Source organism: Callithrix jacchus, chromosome 1 (assembly GCF_049354715.1).
Source record: "Callithrix jacchus isolate 240 chromosome 1, calJac240_pri, whole genome shotgun sequence".
Lineage (NCBI taxonomy): Eukaryota > Metazoa > Chordata > Mammalia > Primates > Cebidae > Callithrix > Callithrix jacchus.
In genome coordinates, this window is record NC_133502.1 from 152,074,869 (window position 1) to 152,098,605 (window position 23,737).

Consider the following 23,737-nt stretch of genomic DNA (forward strand, 5'->3'; position numbering starts at 1 on the left):
ATATAATACTGAACATAAAGAAACACTTAAGCTGCTGTTGTCAAAAAACACAGAAAATGTTATAATGCTGTATGTAATACTCAGATTCCAAGAAATAATTCTTAATGATATCAGCATGCATGGAAAACAGAGTTGGTGCACTGCTTGGCCATTTTCATTAATTTGAAATGTAAGAAGACTGAGTATGACAAGCGATTTATAGAGAAGTAAGTCCTCTTTAGAAATCAACCTTCCTGTAATATTTATGGTTCATGTTGTTCCTGGCTCAATAATATGTGAAGTGTATGCAGTTTTTTGAAGTGTAGTCAATTCATCCCCTGCAGATCTTTTTGTGGTCTATTTGATAAGGAGCCCTTTGAAATACTGGATTTCTGGTTCCTCTAAGCCATTCTTGATTTTAGTGCCCACAATAAGCACAACTACAAATATGAAGCATCGTCCTCAGAATTCTAGCTTATAAAAATCACACATGTCCATGGCAGAAATTTAGAAGATATGTATAAATAAAATTATCTGTATTCTCTAAGATGTTGATTCAAATCTTCCCCATATTTTTGCTATAAATATATACATTTCTATTAATATACAATATGAACAATGTATACTTATCACCAAGTGCAACATTCATTAAGGGCAGATGTTATAATTTGTTCTGTTTATTTTTCAACAGTATACAATCTAACATGTCACTTAAATCTTTAAAAAAACCAATGTATCAGTTAATGATAAATGCCTAGGCATGTGAGCAAGTAAATGGGTAATACAAATATAGAAATTGCTTAGGAGGCAAAAGTATGATACCCTGAAAGGGTTATCTCTGACTAGATCATTAGCAATGAGTAGAATAATGCTTGTAGATAGTTATTTGAAGTTAATAAAGTTATATGCTATGCCATGAAAGTTTTAGATCTAACATTATAAATGGTAGAATAAAACTGCATGCTATACATGTCTTAATGATGGAAATAGTGAGAAAATGGTAAAGAGGTAGAAAATATGTGGATAAAGAAATAAACTGAAAAAATGCCACACAGTATACATATAATCTGCAATTAGAAAAATAGATGTATAGTGTTTATTAAAACTTCAGGAGGCATCGATGTTGATGTTTCAAAATTTCTAAAAGGGAAGTGGTAACTTGAAACTGTTAGCAAGTGCCATGGATTTGCATAAAAATGTGAGAGTAATGGAGGAGGCAACATTAACACATCTTGTTACTACAGGAAAGAATGCTGAATATTTGTGAAAATAATTAAAAGTATGTGTTATTTCTCTGAACAGATCACCAGCACTGATGAAATTGGTGTATTATAAAATGTATGGTAGCAATGTTCAAGCTAATTATTTTGGGGTCACTGCTTCAGTTGATTTCCAGAAATATTCCATAATTCTCTAGAATCCTAAACATTTTTCCTTTATGGATAGGAAAAATTAAATTCTTGTTTTAAATCAGAATTTTTAAAAAATGAGTATCTTTCCTTATTGGGGATATAATTAAAATGTATTCAATTGATTAAACAGAATATGATTTAACAGAAAAATTACATCAAAAGTTTTGCTAAATCTGTGCAATGCTCTTATTCACTCGTCACTTCATGTTAATCTAATGTTTGATATCCTATTTCTTTTAAGCAAGATTTTATTTCTTTATATTATGAATCAAAATATGATTCATGCATCCAAGATCTACCCAAAATGATATAGGTTTAACCATATAACAGGTTTAATTAATAATTCTAATTTTTACATTGAAATAATGTTTATGGTAACAAAATGAAACAATTTATAAATAAAATGATCAATGCACACTTCATTAAACATGTTGGAAATTGTAAAATGAGATCACTTTTAGTATTTAAGCTTTCACATCAGTGGCAAATAATTAAAACATTGAAATAGCCACACAACTTTAAGGTTGTGCTTTAAGTCAGTTCAAACCCCCTATCTACCAGATACATGCTCTAAGGAATTATCAGAAAAATGCTTCAAAGTATGGCTAGCATCACTGAGTGATGATGTGGCATAAAATAAAGTTATGGGAATAAATATGAGGCTAGCTCCAAAACACTTGAGCGGTTCCTTATTCCAGGCTTCAAACATCCCTGATGAGGCAATGGAAATCAATCATTTCCTCAGCATGAAGCTTGACCTTCAGAAAAGGGTGGAAATGATTTCCTGCAACTTTATAAAGAGGTGCAAGGAGACCTTCATTAATAGTCTACTCAGCTTATGTCATGTTTTTTACCAAAGTGATCTTGAAAGAACCTTCAAAGAAACTGAGATCAGAATCTGATTAAAATAGCATTTGATTAGCCATCCTTGACTTAGCCTTTCCAAAATTTCCTCTAAAATATACAAATAAAGACACAGAAAGAGATGAAGTATCATCAGAATAGTAAGAAATAAGCTTCCAATGCTTTCACTACACTCTTTAAGGTAATTTTACTAATTCATGACCTATAGAGACTAATAAAGAATTACAACTCTTAGGAAACTCATGATTCAATGCCAGACGAAGGTGGAAAGTCCACTCTTCTCCCGTTCCAAGAATCCTAATTCAAAGACTCATAGCAGCATTTTTTCTGTATGTACAGCCAAAATTATCTACCAAAGTGCATATCAAAACATATATTCCTGAGCCCAATACAGTAACTTTTAAATAAAAAAACTTTGGTGTAGATCTTAGAAATGAGCATTAAGAGTGATCTTTCAGCACATTAACATTTGGAAACCACTACCCTATATAATAAAAAGTCTTAGAATTAAAAGTCAGAAAAAAAAATAGTGTCCATTTAAACTGTAACCATAGGATTATAACAGAATTAACATTTTTATTGAATTTTCCCTATCTGCCATTATCTGGTAGCCCTCAGATTTTATATATATATGTATGTGTGTGTGTGTGTATATATATATATATATATATATATATATATATATATATATATATATAATGTATATATAAAATCATAAACATACATATAATAGATTTATATATAAAATCTATTATATATATGAGCTTTATGTATAAAACCCTATACAGATATATAATATTTTTAACAAAGAAATTCTCTGTTAACGTTGTCATGGATATTCAATAAGGAATCATCTTATTTTTCACTACTTCCAGGTAAAACCTGGCCATCAAGTCCCCAGAAATAATTAACTTCATATTAAGTTATGGAAAATAAAGATTAAAAGATAATTGAAAATTATGTGCCCTGACAGAAGATACACATTTTTCGGAGGTCAGTTTAAGACCAGGAATAGGAATTTATTATCATGCAAGCTAGTGACCCAGGACTTTTCTCAGTCACTTTGCCAACCAGGGACCGCCACAGCTGGCTGGTGATACCCCCACACAGCCTGGGCCTTGCTCAGCTGGGCCTGATGCTAGAGACACCCTGCCCATTTGACCCACCTGTGTTATAACTTGTACCTGTGTTTGGCGTTTTCTGAACTTTTGTCCTGCATCCAAGAAGAATGAGGATATGCTGACAGTTTGAAGGGTGAGGAGGGTGGAGAATAATTTTATTGAGTGACAGAACATTTCTAAGTGGAGAGGGGATGCAGAGATGGACCCCCACCCACACAGTCAGGTGGCTTCTCTCCCAATGTGATTGAATCCAGGGCTTTTTTGGGCTCAGAATAGGAGAGTGCATGCTGATTGGTTTGTAAGTATGCAAAAAGGGTTAAAGCAAAGGCATCACTTACAGGTGGCGCAACAGTGTGGAAAAACAATTAGGAAATGGTATGTATATGTAAAACAGGCGAAGAGTTGTAATCAATCAGAGGAAAGCATACAAATCAGAAAGACGGGTGCTCAATCCAGTCTTTGGGATTCACCTGTAGTGTGGCTTTCATGCTTTAAATTGTCTTCAGCTTAGAGGTGGGGTTTCACTGGGGACCCGTCTCTGTCTGCCTAGGCATTTGCTTGCTTCCTGTCGCTGTCAGTAAAAAGTGAGTTGGTGTTGGTTCTGCTGACACTAACAAAGTAAGAAGAGTAAGTCCTCCCTTAATTTTGTAAAAAAAGTTATTTCCCCCATTTTAATCATGGGAAAAATATATAAAATCTATGTAATCAATGAATTTTTAAAATGAATTTACTGTAGTCACAGACTATGAAGACTCATTATGAGAGCTAGGACTCTAGGATCTCCTTATTTAGGTCATATCTGTACACTTTCCACTATGACCTTATTTGTTCACTGAAAGCACTCATCATGAAAACTCATCAAAACAAAAATTCTTGGTAGGACCAAGTGCAAACTAAATTGAAAATCATGTTTGCATAGTTCACCTGCAACTTATCAATGCAGTTCAGAATAAAGTATGTCAAACCAGCTTATAAAATTAGGGGCATCTGAAGGCATTTTGAATAAAAGTGTTCACTGAGACACCCTTAGGAATGAATCATCCCAATGGGGATGCTTCTGATGAAATATTTCTGAGTAGGGTTCAGTCAGTCAATGATATAAAGCAGTTGGAATGTTTCTGTTAAGGTTAACTAGAGGTAACACTAGTTTGTAGATAGGAAATCATCCAGATTATTCAATGACAGGTTATGCTGTTATAGCTGAGAGCAGCATCTCCCTTCGGTTGACACTGAAACCAAAAGAACCAGGAGGGCATATAGAAGGAATATGATTAAAAAATGTAAATTTTTAAAAAGGCACCAAAACCAAAAACTCTATATTTGATAACAGTACTGAAGAAGTAAAGCAGTTTTATTTTCTTTATTATCATGTGAATATTTTCAACAAGCATCTCTAATAGTATCTTTGGATCCATTCAACTAATCACTTGGGAATCAAGGGTAGAAATGTTTAAACGAGTTTACCTCCGTGGGTAAGAAGATTTGTATTCATGAAAGACATGTAACTGTGATGAATTATATGTTTTCTCAGACTGGTTCAAGCATTGTCTGAATATAAAATAGGCTCAAAATTGGTGCCTCTTAAATGTGAGTTGGATTCTCTTCACTATAGAAAGACCTCATAAATCTGTGTGTGTGAGAGATTAGTAACTGGGAGTGCATAATAAGTACCTGCATGAATAAAAAATATATATAATTATGGGAAGTAGGCAGAAAAGGCAGAAATACTTATAAGGAATCAGGACAATGACTAGGTTTAGAACAACGCAAACTTTTCACTCCCCTTCCACTTATAGGGCAACCTATGATGCATCAGTGAAAAAGTGGGTGGAGAACTACGTTATAATTTAAAGGCAAGGTCTATCGCTGTAACTGCTTTGAATGCTCTTAAATATGTTCTGATGAATTTTCAGCTCCAGAGTTTAAATGCATTACTCTGGATATAAGTTATAGATATATCTACAGAATCTAAATATTCATTTAAAGGTAAATTAGTTGGGGAAGTAAAGAACACTTTCCAGGAGGAGGTAGAATTTAGATTTTCCTTGAAAAAAAAATCAGTAAGATATCAACATGAAAGCTTGGCAAATTTAAGAAAATGGAAACAATACAATCAAATCCATGAATAAGTAAAGAATAGGGCCTATATGGGCAATTCTGAATAGGGAGAAATATGAGGTAAGACAAAATGTGTGGTTGCAGGATCTTCTGTAAGGGATTTAATCCACTGAGGGAAAGGCATCAAAGGTCAAGGCCACTGGAGATGTGCAAACGACCGTCATAGGTTACAACTTACAGGCACCGGCTGCCCTCAGAAGGCAGTCAGTCAGGTACTGTGTACTCAAGACAACCTACAAGATCAGTCAGCCAAAACAGTTAAATGGAAGCATCCTGCAAAACAGATGCAGAGACCGGAGTTGAACAAGCAAGGAGAGTCATTTTAGCCAGACATAACAAGAAAAAAAATAGGAGCCAGGGTGAAAATGTATATGGTACAAATTGGGTCTGGGACAGAGGGAAGTTCTCTGGGCAATAAGCTCACCGGAAAAGATCAGTATAAACCATGACATACACCTCTTTTATCGCTTGTATATCTTGTATATCCTTAAGTAGAGTCTACTTAAGGATTCTTGGAAAAATTCTTTGGAATACCACATTACTTCTCTTCACATAATATTTTAATGACTCTCTATATATTTCTGGTTTCAGACTCATGAAAACTCTGAAATTGGAGTGACGGTGACCTAATGACTGTAATGTAATTATTACTATAGTATTGAGTTAATTTGATTTCAGAATAATACAAGGGATAGTTTCTATCTACTCAATAAGAATTTAAGGCAATTTCATCATTGATTATAACTGATATAAGACCAACATATGTAATCAGTTTGAGCCTGGGAACATTAATCAAGGGAGAATTCTTATTTTATCACAAAATATTTTATCAACCCTCAGAGTCTCTAAATTTTACAACTTTGTTTTCCCTTCCTTCATATGGAAACCTTTACAGTGATTTGTCCACACATTACATCATTCTCCAGTTTCCGTCAATGACAGCGGTTGACCTATTACATTTCTCAACCCTGTTTTCCAAACTTTCCTATCTCTTTCCTCCAGCAACATCCTTATTATGAACCACTGTGTTTTTATTTTGAAGAATTGACTTCTTTTTTCATTGTAGTACATTTTTATTATAGTAGAATATCCATGATATATAATTTACCATTTTAATCATTTTAAGTGTATAGGTCAATACCATTAAATACATTCACTTTGTGCTGCAATAATCAGCACCATCCATCTCCAGAATTTTTTTAATCATTTCAAATTCTGTACTCATTCAATAATAATTTCCCATTCCTTCATCCCAGTTGTTGCTAAATTATTTCTTATTTTCTGTCTCCATGAGTTTACCTATCTAAATTCCTCATGTAAGTGGAATCGTACAATATTGTCCTTTCGTGTCTGGATATTTCACTTAATAAAATGTCCTCAAAGTTTATCCATGCTGTAGCATTTGCCAGAATTTTACTCCTTTCAAAGACTGAATAATATTCTACTCTATGTATACATACAACATTCTACTGTATATATGTATCTGTCTCATATTGTGTTCTTCTATTCATCTTTCAATGGACATGTGAACTGTTTCCATATTTTGACTATTGCATTGCATTTTTATTATGCATATTGCATTAGACAATATGGTCTATATTATATGTGATTTATTAAGGTGTCTTTGGCCTAGTAATATCATTTTTTATTATTATATTTTAAGTTCTGGGATAATGTGCAGATCATGAGGATTGTAACATAGGTATACACATGCCATGGTGGTTTGCTGCATCCATTCCCGCATAACCTACATTAGATACTTCTCCTAATGTTATCCCTCCCCAATCTCCCCACCCCTCTAGCCCCCTCACCCCCAACAGGCACCAGTGTGTGATGGTCCCCTCCCTGTGTCTATGTGTTCTTATTGTTCAACACCCACTTACGAGTGAGAACATGCAGTGTTTGGTTTTCTGTTCTTGTGTCACTTTGTTGAGAATGATGGTTTCCAGATTCATCCATGTCCCTGGAAAGAACATGAACTCATCCTTTTTTATGGCTGCATAGTATTCCATGGTGTATAGGTACCACATTTTCTTTATCCGGTCTATCATTGATGGACATTTTGGTTGGTTCCAAGTCTTTGCAATTGTAAACAGTGCTGTAATAAACATACATGTGCATGTGTCTTTATAATAGAATGATTTATAATACTTCGGTATATATCCGGTAATGGGATTGCTGGGTCAAATAGAATGGCCACACTGTCTTCCACAATGGTTGAACTAATTTACACTCCCACCAACAGTGTAAAATGGTTCCTATTTCTCCACATCCTCTCCAGCATCTGTTGTCTCCAGATATTTTAATTATTGCCATTCTAACTGGCATGAGATGGTACCTCAATGTGGTTTTGATTTGCATTTCTCTAATGACCAGTGATGATGAGCTTTTTTTATGTTTATTGGATGCATAAATGTCTTCTTTTGAGAAGTGTCTATTCATATCCTTCAACCAGTTTTTGATGGATTGTTTTTCTCTTGGAAGTTTGTTTAAGTTCTTTGTAGATTCTGGATATTAGCCCTTTGTCAGATGAGTAGATTGCAAAATTTTTTTCCCATTCTATTGGTTGCCAGAGTACTCTAATGATTGTTTCTTTTGCTCTTCAGAACCTCCTGAGTTGTTTTTAGATCCCATTTGTCGATTTTGGCTTTTGTTGCCATTATTTTTGGTGTTTTAGTCATGAAGTCTTTGCCCATGCCTATGTCCTAAATGGTATTGCCTAGGTTTTCTTCTAGACTTTTTATGGTGTTAGGTCTTATGTTTAAATCTGTAATTCATATGGAGTTAATTTTTGTATAAGGTGTAGGGAAGGGGTCCAGTTTCAGCTTTCTGTGAATGGCTAGCCAGTTTTCCCAATGCCATTTATTAAAAGGGAATCCTTTCCCCATTGCTTGTTTTGTCAGGTTTGTCAAAGATCAGATGATTGTAGATGTGTGGCATTACTTCTGAGGCCTCTGTTTTATTCCATTGGTCTATATCTCTGTTTTGGGACCAGTACCATGCTGTTTTGATTACTGTAGCCTTTGTAGTATAGTTTGAAGTCAGGTAACATGCTGCCTCCAGCTTTGTTTTTATTGCTTAGAATATCATTACTTTTAGTTAAGATTGAATGTATACTTAAAGAGGTTGTGAATTCTCTATTCAGAATCCACAGGACATGGATGTTTTTGGAGTAACCGTAGTAATCAAATAGTTAACTGCAGACCTGAGGGGAGGAGGTGGAGTTGGAGATTGGATACAAGTTTCAAGGGGAACTTTGAATTTTCTGTGTATATGAATCCATTTATCTCCGATTAAGACATATTAATTATAGTCTGGAAAATAAAATGTGATTTATTTCTTTTTTTTTTTTTAATTGGATTTTAGGTTTTGGGGTACATGAGCAGAGCATGCAAGACAGTTGTGTAGGTACACACATGGAAGTGTGCTTTGCTTTTCTTCTCCCCTTCACCCACATTTGGCATTTCTCCCCAGGCTATCCCTCCCAACCTCCCCTTCCCGCTGGCCCTCCCCTTTTCCCCCCAATAGACCCCAGTGTTTAGTACTCCCCTTTCTGTGTCCATGTGTTCTCATTTTTCATCACCCACCTATAAGTGAGAATATGCGGTGTTTCATTTTCTGTTCTTGTGTCAGTTTGCTGAGGATGATGTTCTCCAGATTCATCCATGTCCCTACAAACGACACAAACTCATCATTTCTGATTGCTGCATAATATTCCATGGTGTATATGTGCCACATTTTTCCAATCCAGTCTATTATCAATGGGCATTTGGGTTGATTCCAGGTCTTTGCTATTGTAAACAGTGCTGCAATGAACATTCGTGTACATGTGTCCTTATAGTAGAACGATTTATAGTCTTTTGGATATATACCCAGTAATGGGATTGCTGGGTCAAATGGAATTTCTATTTCTAAGGCCTTGAGGAATCGCCACACCATCTTCCACAATGGTTGAACTAATTTACACTCCCACCAACAGTGTAGAAGTGTTCCATTTTCTCCACATCCTCTCCAGCATCTGTTGTCTCCAGATTTTTTAATGATCGCCATTCTAACTGGCGTGAGATGGTATCTCAATGTGGTTTTGATTTGCATCTCTCTGATGACCAGTGACAATGAGCATTTTTTCATATGATTGTTGGCCTCATATATGTCTTCTTTCGTAAAGTGTCTGTTCATATCCTTTGCCCACTTTTGAATGGGCTTGTTTGGTTTTTTCCTGTAAATCTGTTTGAGTTCTTTGTAAATTCTGGATATCAGCCCTTTGTCAGATGGGTAGACTGCGAAAATTTTTTCCCATTCTGTTGGTTGCTGATCCACTCTAGTGACTGTTTCTTTTGCCATGCAGAAGCTATGGAGTTTGATTAGGTCCCATTTGTCTATTTTGGCTTTTGTTGCCAATGCTTTTGGTGTTTTGTTCATGAAGTCCTTGCCTACTCCTATGTCCTGGATAGGACATAGATTTCCTTCTAGGGTTTTTATCATGCCAGGTCTTATGTTTAAGTCTTTAGTCCATCTGGAGTTAATTTTAGTGTAAGGTGTCAGGAAGGGGTCCAGTTTCTGCTTTCTGCACATGGCTAGCCAGTTTTCCCAACACCATTTGTTAAACATGGAATGCTTTCCCCATTGCTTGTTTTTGTCAGGTTTATCAAAGATTGTATAGTTGTATGTATGTTGTGTTGCCTCCGGTGCCTCTGTTTTGTTCCATTGGTCTATATCTCTGTTTTGGTACCAGTACCATGCTGTTTTGATTACTGCAGCCTTGTAGTATAGTTTGAAATCCGGTAGTGTGATGCCCCCCGCTGTGTTCTTTTTGCTTAGAATTGACTTGGCTATGCGGGCTCTCTTTTGGTTCCATATGAAGTTCATGGTGGTTTTTTCCAGTTCTGTGAAGAAAGTCAATGGTAGCTTGATGGGGATAGCGTTGATTCTGTAAATTACTTTGGGCAGTATAGCCATTTTCACGATATTAATTCTTCCTAACCATGAACATGGAATGTTTCTCCATCTGTTTGTGTCCTCTCTGATTTCGTTGAGCAGTGGTTTGTAGTTCTCCTTGAAGAGGTCTCTTACGTTCCTTGTGAGTTGTTTTCCAAGGTATTTTATTCTTTTTGTAGCAATTGCGAATGGCAGTTCATTCTTGATTTGGCTTTCTTTAACTCTGTTATTGGTGTAGACGAATGCTTGTGATTTTTGCACATTGATTTTATATCCTGAGACTTTACTGAAGTTGCTTATCAGTTTCAGGAGTTTTTGGGCTGAGGCAATGGGGTCTTCTAGGTATACTATCATGTCGTCTGCAAATAGAGACAATTTGGCTTCCACCTTTCCTATTTGAATACCCTTTATTTCTTTTTCTTGCCTGATTGTTCTGGCTAGAACTTCCAGTACTATATTGAATAGGAGTGGTGAGAGAGGGCATCCTTGTCTAGTGCCAGATTTCAAAGGGAATGCTTCCAGTTTTTGCCCATTCAGTATGATATTGGCTGTTGGTTTGTCATAAATAGCTTTTATTGCTTTCAGATACGTTCCATCGATACCGAGTTTATTGAGGGTTTTTAGCATAAAGGGCTGTTGAATTTTGTCAAATGCCTTCTCTGCGTCAATTGAGATAATCATGTGGTTTTTGTTTTTGGTTCTGTTTATGTGGTGAATTACGTTGATAGACTTGCGTATGTTGAACCAGCCTTGCATCCCCGGGATGAATCCTACTTGATCATGATGAATAAGTTTTTTTATTTGCTGTTGCAATCGGCTTGCCAATATTTTATTGAAGATTTTTGCATCTATGTTCATCATTGATATTGGCCTGTAGTTTTCTTTTCTCGTTGGGTCTCTGCCGGGTTTTGGTATCAGGATGATGTTAGTCTCATAAAATGATTTGGGAAGGATTCCCTCTTTTTGGATTGTTTGAAATAGTTTTAGAAGGAATGGTACCAGCTCCTCCTTGTGTGTCTGGTAGTATTCAGCTGTGAACCCGTCTGGACCTGGGCTTTTTTTGTGTGGTAGGCTCTTAATTGCTGCCTCAACTTCAGACCTTGTTATTGGTCTATTCATAGTTTCAGCTTCCTCCTGGTTTAGGCTTGGGAGGACACAGAAGTCCAGGAATTTATCCATTTCTTCCAGGTTTACTAGTTTATGCGCATAGAGTTGTTTGTAATATTCTCTGATGATGGTTTGAATTTCTGTGGAATCTGTGGTGATTTCCCCTTTATCATTTTTTATTGCATCTATTTGGTTGTTCTCTCTTTTCTTTTTAATCAATCTGGCTAGTGGTCTGTCTATTTTGTTGATCTTTTCAAAAAAACAGCTCTTGGATTTATTGATTTTTTGAAGGGTTTTTCGTGTCTCAGTCTCCTTCAGCTCAGCTCTGATCTTAGTTATTTCTTGTCTTATACTGGGTTTTGAGTTTTTTTTATCTTGCTCCTCTAGCTCTTTCAATTTTGACAATAGGGTGTCAATTTTGGATCTCTCCATTCTCCTCATATGGGCACTTATTGCTATATACTTTCCTCTAGAGACTGCTTTAAATGTGTCCCAGAGGTTCTGGCACGTTGTGTCTTCGTTCTCATTGGTTTCGAAGAACTTCTTTATTTCTGCCTTCATTTCGTTGTTTACCCAGTCAACATTCAAGAGCCAGTTGTTCAGTTTCCATGAAGCTGTGCGGTTCTGGGTCGGTTTCTGAATTCTGAGTTCTAACTTGATTGCACTATGGTCTGAGAGGCTGTTTGTTATGATTTCAGTTGTTTTGCATTTGTTGAGCAGTGCTTTACTTCCAATTATGTGGTCAATTTTCGAGTAGGTGTGATGTGGTGCTGAGAAGAATGTGTATTCTGTGGATTTGGGTTGGAGAGTTCTGTAAATGTCTATCAGGTTTGCTTGCTCCAGGTCTGAGTTCAAGCCCTGGATATCCTTGTTGATTTTCTGTCTGGTTCATCTGTCTAGTATTGACAGTGGAGTGTTAAAGTCTCCCACTATTATTGTGTGGGAGTCTAAGTCCTTTTGTAAGTCATTAAGAACTTGCCTTATGTATCTGGGTGCTCCTGCATTGGGTCCATATATGTTTAGGATCGTTAGCTCTTCTTGTTGTATCGATCCTTTTACCATTATGTAATGGCCTTCTTTGTCTCTTTTGATCTTTGTTGCTTTAAAGTCTATTTTATCAGAGATGAGAATTGCAACTCCTGCTTTTTTTTGCTCTCCATTTGCTTGGTAAATCTTCCTCCATCCCTTTATTTTGAGCCTTTGTGTATCCTTGCATGTGAGATGGGTTTCCTGGATACAGCACACGGATGGGTTTTGGATTTTTATCCAATTTGCCAGTCTGTGTCTTTTGATTGGTGCATTTAGTCCATTTACATTTAGGGTTAATATTGTTATGTGTGAATTTGATACTGCCATTTTGATGCTAAGTGGCTGTTTTGCCTGTTAGTTGTTGTAGATTCTTCATTATGTTGATGCTCTTTAGCATTCAGTGTGATTTTGGAATGGCTGGTACTGGTTGATCCTTTCTATGTGTAGTGCCTCTTTTAGGAGCTCTTGTAAAGCAGGCCTGGTGATGACAAAATCTCTGAGTACTTGCTTGTTCGCAAAGGATTTTATTTTTCCTTCACTTCTGAAGCTCAGTTTGGCTGGATATGAAACTCTGGGTTGAAAGTTCTTTTCTTTAAGAATGTTGAATATTGGCCCCCACTCTCTTCTGGCTTGTAGTGTTTCTGCCGAGAGATCTGCTGTGAGTCTGATGGGCTTCCCTTTGTGGGTGACCCGACCTTTCTCTCCGGCTGCCCTTAGTATTCTCTCCTTTATTTCAACCCTGTTGAATCTGACGATTATGTGCCTTGGGGTTGCTCTTCTTGTGGAATATCTTTGTGGTGTTCTCTGTATTTCCTGCAAATGAGTGTTGGCCTGTCTTGTGAGGTGGGGGAAATTTTTCTGGATGATGTCCTGAAGAGTATTTTCCAGCTTGGATTCATTCTCTTCGTCCCCTTCTGGTACACCTATCAAACGTAGGTTAGGTCTTTTCACATAGTCCCACATTTCTTGGAGACTTTGTTCATTCCTTTTTGCACTTTTTTCTCTGATCTTGGTTTCTCGTTTTATTTCATTGAGTTGGTCTTCGACTTCAGATATTCTTTCTTCTGCTTGGTCAATTCGACTATTGAAACTTGTGTTTGCTTCGCAAAGTTCTCGTATTGTGTTTTTCAGCTCCTTTAATTCATTCATATTCCTCTCTAAGTTATCCATTGTTGTTATCATTTCCTCGAATCTTTTTTCAAATCTTTTTTCAAGGTTCTTAGTTTCTTTGCATTGATTTAATACATGATCTTTTAGCTCACAAAAGTTTCTCATTATCCATCTTCTGAAGTCTAATTCCGTCATTTCGTCACAGTCCTTCTCTGTCCAGCTTTGTTCCCTTGCTGGTGAGGAGTTTTGGTCCTTTCTAGGTGGCAAGGTGTTCTGGTTTCGGGTGTTTTCCTCCTTTTTGCGCTGGTTTCTTCCCATCTTTGTGGATTTGTCCTCTGGTAGTCTGCGTAGTTGCTGACTTTTCGATTGGGTCTCTGAGTGGACACCCAGAATGTTGATGATGAAGTATTTCTGTTGCTTGGTTTTCCTTCTACCAATCTAGCCCCTTCGCTGTACGACTGCTGAGGTCCGCTCCAGACCCTGCTTGTCTGGGGTGCACCTCTAGCAGCTGTGGCACAGCGAGGGATGCTACCAGTTTCTTTTTCTGCTATCTTTGTCCCAGGATGATGCCTGCCTAATGTCAGTCTTTTGGATATAGAGGGGTCAGGGAGCTGCTTGAGGAGACAGTTTGTACTTTATAGGGGCTTACTTGCTGAGCTGTGAGCTCTGTTGTTCATTCAGGGCTGTTAGGCTTCTATGTTTGATTCTGCAGCAACAGAGCTCATTAAAAAACCCTTTTTTTTTCTCAAATGCTCTGTGTTGAGGGGTTTGGGCTTTATTTTTGGATGTCCATTGAGGTCCTGCCCAGCTAGGACGCAGACTAGCCACTGTTTGGCTGCCAAGGCTCCGCCCTGCTGTTGTGTGATTCGCCCTGTTCCTGCAGGCTCTGCTGTAGTCTCCGCCATGCCCTGCGGCGGAGTCTCTCTGTTGTAGCGTGTTGCCTCGGCAATGGCTGGCTGCGTCAGCAGTGGGCGTGTATCTCAGTAGGGACGGGTTGCCTCGGCAACGGCAGGCTGCGTCAGCAGTGGGCGTGTATCTCAGTAGGGACGGGTTGCCTCGGCAACGGCTGGCTGCGTCAGCAATGGGCGTGTATCTCAGTTGGGGCAGGTTGCCTCGGTAATGGTGGACGCCCCTCCCCCTCAGAGCGTCTCGGGCCATCTGCCCGGGGCTTGTTTGAAATCACGGTTTTGTTCGTCCCACTGGGCCAACCCCAACGCTCTGTCCCTGCGATCCCCTGGCTGGCCCACTGTCCAAGTCTAGCTCAGTCTCAAGTCCAGCCCTCTCACGTCTCCGGTTGCTGGTTCAATGGGGCACCCAGACAAGCGCGCCCTGTGGGGAGCGCTGGGTAGCGCTGGCCACTGCCACCCCGGCTGCCGGCTTTGCCAGGCGGAGGTTCTGCCTGGCGTCCCGCGTCTCCTCTTCACTTGGGAATTTCCCCGTTCTGTGGGCAACAAAGATCAGTCTGGAAATGCAGCTCAGACTCACCTTTCCGCGGACACAATGAGATCTCCAATCCTGGGTTGTTCTCACAGCGCCATCTTGAGTCCTCCCCCGTGATTTATTTCTTTGCAACTACTACATTCCAGTGCTACATTCATATAGTCAGACTTGCTTATCCACCTTCAGGGTTTCTGTTTATCTCCTGTACATATGGCTAAGCATCCCACACATAAGGATCTGAAAAAAAGTCTACAGTTCTGAAATCTTAATTTTCCCCTAAAAGATTTCTTCATTAGAAACATTTTATAATACTATCCCTTTTATTTCATTGGACATCATATCATGAGAATAACAGCAAGTCTGTACTTCACATGTGAAATAATGCCAGATTCTCATACATGTCATTTGATCAAAACATTGTGTACTCCAGGGAAATGTCTCAAGCTGTATCTTGTGTTCACAAAACTAGTATGCTACCCACAGATCTTCAGTCTCTGAATAGCATGGCAATATTATACAGGAACCTGCTATTTATGCTAACTTAAGGTCTTTGCTTGTGCTAGCCTAAGTTATCTTCCATAACTCACAATTATTAGCAACCACATTCTGTTGTCTCATAGTTGTCTGATTTGTAGTTAAATATTTTCCTTGCCTTATAGTTACAATGAAAGATACTGACCTTTAGAATCAGGTGAATTTGGCCTGTGGTAGAAGTTGTTCATTCCTAGATTAGGCAAGCATGAATTTTCAAACTACGACCATAGGATGTTACAGAGCAATGCGGAGCTCTAGGGAATGAAGGCAAGATTTGAAATCTCTTAAAGGGCTGTGGCTTCTTTACCTTGATCAAGTTAAATCACATGCCTGTAAATCATATTTTCATGCTTAGCATTATCAATTTACTTCCTGTTTGACACTCTATGAAATGTGTCATATTGAAAACTGGCATAATTCTAGCTGACATTGACCTGTGTCAGCTGTGATTATCAGTCATACTTCAGTGATTATGTCATTAGTGGGAAATGCCTAATTGCTATAGTTTTATTTTAAAATAGTTACAGGTAAACTAACCCAGCTAAAATGGCAACCCATTCTTTGAGTAAATCCTTATTTCTTAACTATTTACAAATGCCAACTAGAACAACAAATACGGAAAGAGGAAAAGACAACAGGCTTCAGATTTAGAATTAAGAACCTATTACAAGATGTATTATGAACTTGCATGACCTTGAACGAAGCATTTTATGTTACAAAGTCTAAATTCCACATTTAAAACGAGGATTGGATTGAACTATCTTTTAAGTCCTCTATAGCCCTAAAATGTTCTGACTTTCAATCATTTATAGTATTGCATTTTTAAATTCAACAAGGATATATGATATATTCTATTACTTGAACATGGTTTATTTCTGCTAGAAGCTCTGCATTTTCTCAAAGATGTGTCATTTTGATCATATTTTTATGCAAATTTTATGTCCATGGAGCAATTATTTTAATGCAAATAGACACTCTGGGGATAGGATTCAAATGTTTATCAAATAGGTTTTCTTTTTTTTAATTTGCCTGCTTGAATATAATATCCCTAAAGTTATTGCTGATCAAACAGCATCCAGCCAACTGATAAATGTCTAACACCTGATCCAAATAAACATCTGCCAAGGAACTTTTACTCAGAAGCAGATGTAGAAGTTTTTATTTGTTTTTGTTGTTTTGGCAATCTCTATTGGAATAGTAATAGAGGTATTTTTGTTTCAGGGTGATATTGACGTTGACACATATCTACTTAAGTAAATTAGCATTCTAATCTCTCATTGACATTTGGTTGGAATAACAAACTCATATGTCACTGTGAACTGACCCAAGCCATTCCAGTAAAATCCATGAGCAATACAAGATGTACTGTTAGGTGTGCGTGCTACTAAAATGGAGTCGTATTGGTCTGACATCCATTGCCCTACAACTGATCTTTTGCATGTTTGTGTGCTGAATATTAAATCATAACACAGAACAAAACTACAGTTAAGAGTAGAAAAGGAACCTTTTATTATTTTATTACTGTTTTATTATTTATGAAAATTTGATTGCTGGCACTATTTCTAAAAGCTATTTTCAATGGAGAGTCTACAGAATAACTGCAAGTTCTTTTATTCAGTTTACAAGGCCGTTCATGTTCTGACCTTGCCCAAGTCTTTGACCTTGTTACCTTCTATTTCTTCATTTCTCATTTTATCGTAACCACACTGACGTGTTTTATTTACAGTTTTCTGAATTCATCTTGCTTTCATGCCTCTGAGCCTCCTTGCCATCCCCTCTGCCTGGCATGTTGCTCCTTTCCTGCTTACCTGACAGACTCCTATTTATCTCACAGTTTCAGCTCCAAGACTTCTTCATTCATCCACTCTTTTCTTCCAGCAACATTTATTTGATGTAGATGCTGGCAATAGTCCTGAGAACTTATGATTAAATAAAATAATCCGAACAAATATAAATAGCCTGAGAGTTCTATTAAGGGGAAGTATACAGTGTCATTGTTACCAGAAAGGGGTGCTTATCCAGACTCCAAGAGAGGGTTCTTGGATCTCATGCAAGAAGGAATTCGAGAGAATTCATAAAGTGAAGGCAAATTTATTAGGAAAGTAAAGGAATAAAAGAATGGCTAGTCCATAGGCAGAGCAACAGCATGGGCCAATGCTTGCTCATTTTTTTGACTATTTCTTGATTATATGCTAAACAAGGGGTGCATTATTCATGCCTCCCCTTTTTAGAACATATAGGGTAACTTCCTGAAATTACCATGGCATTTGTAAACTGTCATGGCACTGGTGAGAGTGTAGCAGTGAGGACAACTACCAGGGAAGGCAGGGAAGGCACAGTGGATGCTGTGGTGTAGCATCCAGACATTCCCTTCGGGACTAAGACTGTCACTCAACCTATCTGCTGGGAGGATTGGCAACCAGCAGCTCACAGCTGATAACGTATTTGAGAATTGCCCTCAACCTAAGGGAACTTACCTTGCCTAAATTAACTTCCTGGGCAGATCAGTGTGGAGTAGGAGGGTGTAAAGACCTGGCCCTTTGCATCAGTCACTGGCCATTGCAACTCCCTATAGGATTATCGGAGGCCTCTGATGCAACGGCATCACAGTGCAATCTCTGCCCAATTCTATTTCCCTCATTCCTTTTCAGACTTGATCCTCAGAGTAGTCTCTTTGTGGTAGTTGTTGTTGTTGCTGGTGTTATTTTAAAGCACTAAGTTTTGGGGTTATTTGTTTCATATTAGTAAATAACTAATGCTTCTTCTCAAGCCCCTCTAGGGATTCAAACAACTAAGGTTTCTGCTTGTTCTTCTCCTTGTTTGGATCTATTAAGCACTCCCTATCCAAGTTTCTTGAAAGATAGGTTCTCATTCCTCTCATCCCTCTTAGCAAGGCGGATTTCAGTTACCTTATTAAATGCTTAAGTTCACATGGCTAGTAAGTGGCTTTGCTGTTATTAAAACTACAGTTAAATTCTTATGCTCTATTCTGGCTCACATGCCCTGAAAAATGAAATGCAATTGAAGTACTTTAAACAAAGGCATGACTATTTCTATTCAACAGTGTGCTGAATGTGGTAGTCAATGGCATTATACAAGAAAGATATATTAGGTAAAGAAAGAAAAAAATGACCTTGAATGCAGATGTAAAGCATGTCTATGTGTACATTTCATGTTTCAGGCCCCAATAAACAATAAGGGTTTCCAAAATCCACTGATAAGCAGGGTTATGGTTAGAAAGACCTATTGTTGCATTGAGCTCCCTTTTTTAATGTTTTCTAAAATATTAGGAAAGCTGTCTATTCTGTTTTGGGAATCTTGATTGTGGTTAGAAAGTACAATGCCACTAGTGCCAGTCTGACTGATTTAGGAAGGAATATATGCAGAGAAAGCGTTCTAAAAATTTTGTGAAGTATGTCTAATTTTTTGTGTCTAAGTTCTCTGTTGGAACTCCCACCCACCTTTATTATTACCATCCCTGGCTGATTATAATAAAAGCCTCTGTCCATTAAAAGCATTTCCATTGACTTTTGGATGAGGCAACATGGCTGATTAAACTAACATGGACTTCTTCCCTCTTGAACACAAGGAAACATTAGATAGAATAGAAACACAACATTAAAAATACAGAGAAATATAACAGAGTTTTTAAAATAAAGAGAAAACATTTTATTTTTTAACTTTACTTTTTTAGACTTAGTATGTCTTTTTTCATTTTTATTGCTGGCAAAATAAAAATGAAACCGAACATGATGCTGTAGCAATATGAGGAATTTTGTAAGACGGGGGCCTTACAATTGTATGAGGCTTCAACACATGTCTGAAGAAAACAAATGTGGCTGTGGATCCATTTGAGGCAAACAGCTATGACTGAGGATCTTATGTAAATACAGAATCTTAAAAGATCTGCCTGTTCTCTGACAGAACTAAAGCAACAACCTACCCATAATCCGGAAACAAAGACAAGGAAATGTATCTCTACCTTGAAAGAGTTGGGTTCAGAGTTAAAAATAGCATGCACTCAAGAGCAGGTTTCATGATCATATTTAGATTAACTATATGCTTCAAGGACCCCAAACAAGAAATTAACATAAAAACAATTCTTAAATCATTGCAAGCCATAGGGAATCCAGCAAGAAGAAAAATGTAAAAATATAGGTGATGGGGAGGAAGGCAGCATATCACACTGCCATGTGTGTACCTATGCAACAATCTTGCATGTTCTTCACATATACCCCCAAACCTAAAATGCAATAAAAAAAGCAAGAAAAAGAAAAAAATATATTAATTGGTTAATGAGGGGCACAAGATAAGGAAAATAATCCATTCTAAAGGAGATTCTCCAGACATAATAAGTAGAAGGATTGGTGTCTCTAGAAAAACTAAATTAAGAGAAAATGTGAAAGAGTGTTAAATAAATATTTTTAAATTTAGATGAAGAGGCTGATGTAACAAAAATAAACAGAAAAATGTACAAAAGAAGATAATAGAATATCTAAAACTAAATGCTTAATATTTATTGAAATTATAAATTCAATGAAACATTTAAATAGCACATTAGACACAGCAATTTCTGAACTGGAAGAAAAGATATCTACAGACTTTACTAAGATGAAGAGCAAAGCACAAATACCCTGGAATAGAGGTCTGGTTAGTACTGAGTTAAAACATACATTGGCAAGGTAATAATTTCTACAAAGCAGATTTTTTTTGCACTATGGTGTCAGCGAGGTGTGTTGATATCACAGTGTAAATTTAACACTGTGAAATCAACACACCTCGCTGACACCATAGTGCAAATTTCCAAAGCAATCGATGTAATCCTACCCACCATAAGGTCTGGAAGAAAGACCCCTGGCCAATGTATTAGTTAACTACATGAAATATACAGTGACAAAGCATGATTTTTTTTAGGCTCTGTATTACAAGGACTTAATAGTAGTCTGCTAGATACTAGAGTAGCTCAAGTTACAGATGTGCAGTAAATACTGTGTGCCTAACTGAAGTCTTATATTTGAAAAATGGTCTCTAGAAACCCTGAGATTAATCTGCCTTAGTATATCCATCTTCATCAAAATTAGAAGCTATTCTGGTACAAATAAAGAAAGAAATTTAAAATAACCATCACTGGGTTATATAAAAGAGTATCAGCATAATGCAGAGTCAAGAATCATAAGAGTAAATGCAGAATTTAAAAAATGCTATTAACTACATTTGCCCCCAAATTTCTCTCTCTCTCTCTCTCTCTCTTTTTTTTTTTTGCAACAGCATTTCCCTATAGGTAGGATCATTTTGCACATTAAATGTGTTAATATATGTAAGGCAGTACCAGCCATTTAGTAAGCTCAAGTTATCTTTTTGTTGTTTTGAGATGGAGCCTCACTCTTTCGCCAGGCTGGAGTGTAGCGGCGTGACTTTCGCTCACGGCAACCTCCTGAGTTCAAGTGATTATGGTGCCTCAGCCTCCCCAGTAGCTGGGACTACAGGCATGTGCTACCACACCCAGCTAAATTTTGTATTTTAGTAGAGACAAGATTTCACCACGTTGGCCAGGATAGTCTCAATATCTTGACCTCCTGGTCTGCCGGCCTTGGTCTCCCAAAGTGCTGGGTAATATAGGTGTGAACCACCACTCCCTACTGCTCTAAATAATATGAAATGTAATTCTCAAGATATCATCATCCTCATCATGAATTACCATTTAATTCTAAAGGTAAGAAATACTCTTTTGGATATGTATGTTCAGTAACTTGGCACACGGACCTGGTCAGCACTATTTACACCTTAATCACTGATGATCAGGTTTACATCTAGGAGACAAGTTAAATTGTTATATAATGCATGCTACCTTGTGATGAAAGTCCTGTGAGAGTCACTGAAACAGATGGGCAAAGCTTGTTTTCTGTGGAAATCTACAAGAATTGTTCCTGGAGAGTTGAGAAAGGTTAGTTAATTCATGCAGAAACCTAAGATGTACAAATGCAGAACAAATTAGTACAGGGGTCTGCCAAATATGTTTTTGTTTTCTTGCCTCAGGATAGAAAGTTCTATGTGACATTAAGGTATGTTCATCTCACTGTAAAGAATCATAATCACAGGCTTCATTTAGTGTCACTGAATCAGTGCATTGGGAAACCAAAGTCAATGTATAGGCAAGGATAAAACACAGTGAAAATTTTCTAGAACATTCTAAACAGAAAAGATAGTCTAAGATATTTTCCTAATATTTAAACTGATGCGGCTTAGGTAAGTTATTTTGATACATTTTTGGTCATAATTTCTTGTTGGCTTACTTAGGATTTACTATTATACTTGACAACCATTTATAGTTTAATATTGAAGGTTGTTTTTGGGATTCTTGTATCAGGTTTACACTATTATTATAAAACCCTCATATAGTTTTCTGTATTTCTTCTTGTGCTAGAAGAAAAATTATAGTACTGAAAACACTGTCTCAAATGAGAACGTTAGTGTGTTTCCGAAGCCACTTACTCAGAGTTTATCTCAGTATTTCCTAGTGCATTTTTCTATATGTATCATATACCTTTCTTTGAGTCAATTCAGAAAAGGCTATTGCATAAAATCTACAATATGAGATGCTTATTGTGTTAGTCAGGTTCTCTAGTGTAACAACCAATACCAATAGAATGTGTGTGCATACATGCATGTAAGAGGGTTTATTTTAAGGAATTGGCTTGCAATTGTGAGGGCTCCAAAGGCCAAAATTGGTAAGGCAAGCTGGCAGGCTGGAAACTCAGGCAAAATTTCTATGTTATAGTCTTGAATTATTTTCTTTATTTAAAGCCAACTAGTTGTAGATGTTAAACACATCTCCAAAATACCTTTGCAGTAACTTTACAACGTCTATACTACTGATTGACCAAACAACTGGTCACCATAGCCTAGCCAAGTTGACAAAAAAAATTTAATCATCACATTTATACCTAGTTTTTGGGTGTTTAATTGATGTAACTTTTGGGGGGGACTCTATCTGTTAGCCTAGGTTATGCTATGATAACTAATTACGTGGAGTGTCAGAAACAGATAAAAACGTGTTTATTTCTCACATGGCTACCCATCTTTCTTGAGTTGGCTACAGCATTTCTCCATGTCATCTTCATTTTAGGACCCAGGTTGCTGTAGCAACCTCTATCTGGAAGCATTACCAGTCTTAAACAGAAGAAAATAAATGATGAATCCTAAGCTGGTTGTTAAGTTTTGCTTATGTCGCTTGTATTCACAGTGCACTATCCACAGCATACCACATAGCCAAGTCTGATGTGAAGGTGGAAGACAGAACATAGCATCTTGTTGCCAGGCAGAGTTCAGCAGGTCACATGCTCAAACTTGCCATCAATAGAACAGGGATGTATAACCTCCACTTAAGAAAGGGGAAGAAAATAATGTGAAGAATAATATTGTCCATCCTAAGTGCAATTTTTAACATGTATAACCAAGTGTTCTTAAATTCAGGTAGTTGATAGTTTTAACCTTCTATAAAATTCCTAGTGAATATTCAAAATGCAAAAAAGGACCTATGGGAAGTAATGTCAACTTCAATATTTTTCATTTTAATATGGAAAAAATATTTTTGCTTTTATTAAAGTATGAGCATGGTTAGTAGTTTTAAAGTGATTCTCCTACTTACTTGTTTAGTAGTAAGTAAGTACTAGAATCATCAATTCTATAATTAGTAACTTTAGTAAGTATGGCTTTATGGAATATAAACTATTCAAAATAAAGATATTAAATAATTATAGGTGTGGCAGTCTTCTCATCTCACCCCAACCTGATCCTCATTAATTATAATAGAACTGAGCATGGAAATGTAAAAATAAGGAGAAAAATTTACATTACTACTGAAAGCTAGCAAAACTTTCCAAATCCTAGAAAACGTGAAGAATGCTTGCTGTATATAATATGGACTGTGACATTTTAGGAAATAGACCAGCAGGCAGCTTTCTACTCACTTTCTGTGAAAGCAGCATGACCTGTCTGCAATAAAGGGGGATTTTAGATTCCAGGGGTAATTCTTCAGTTTTGGACATGTGGGGTTGTAGATGAGAACAGCATATGTAAAATACA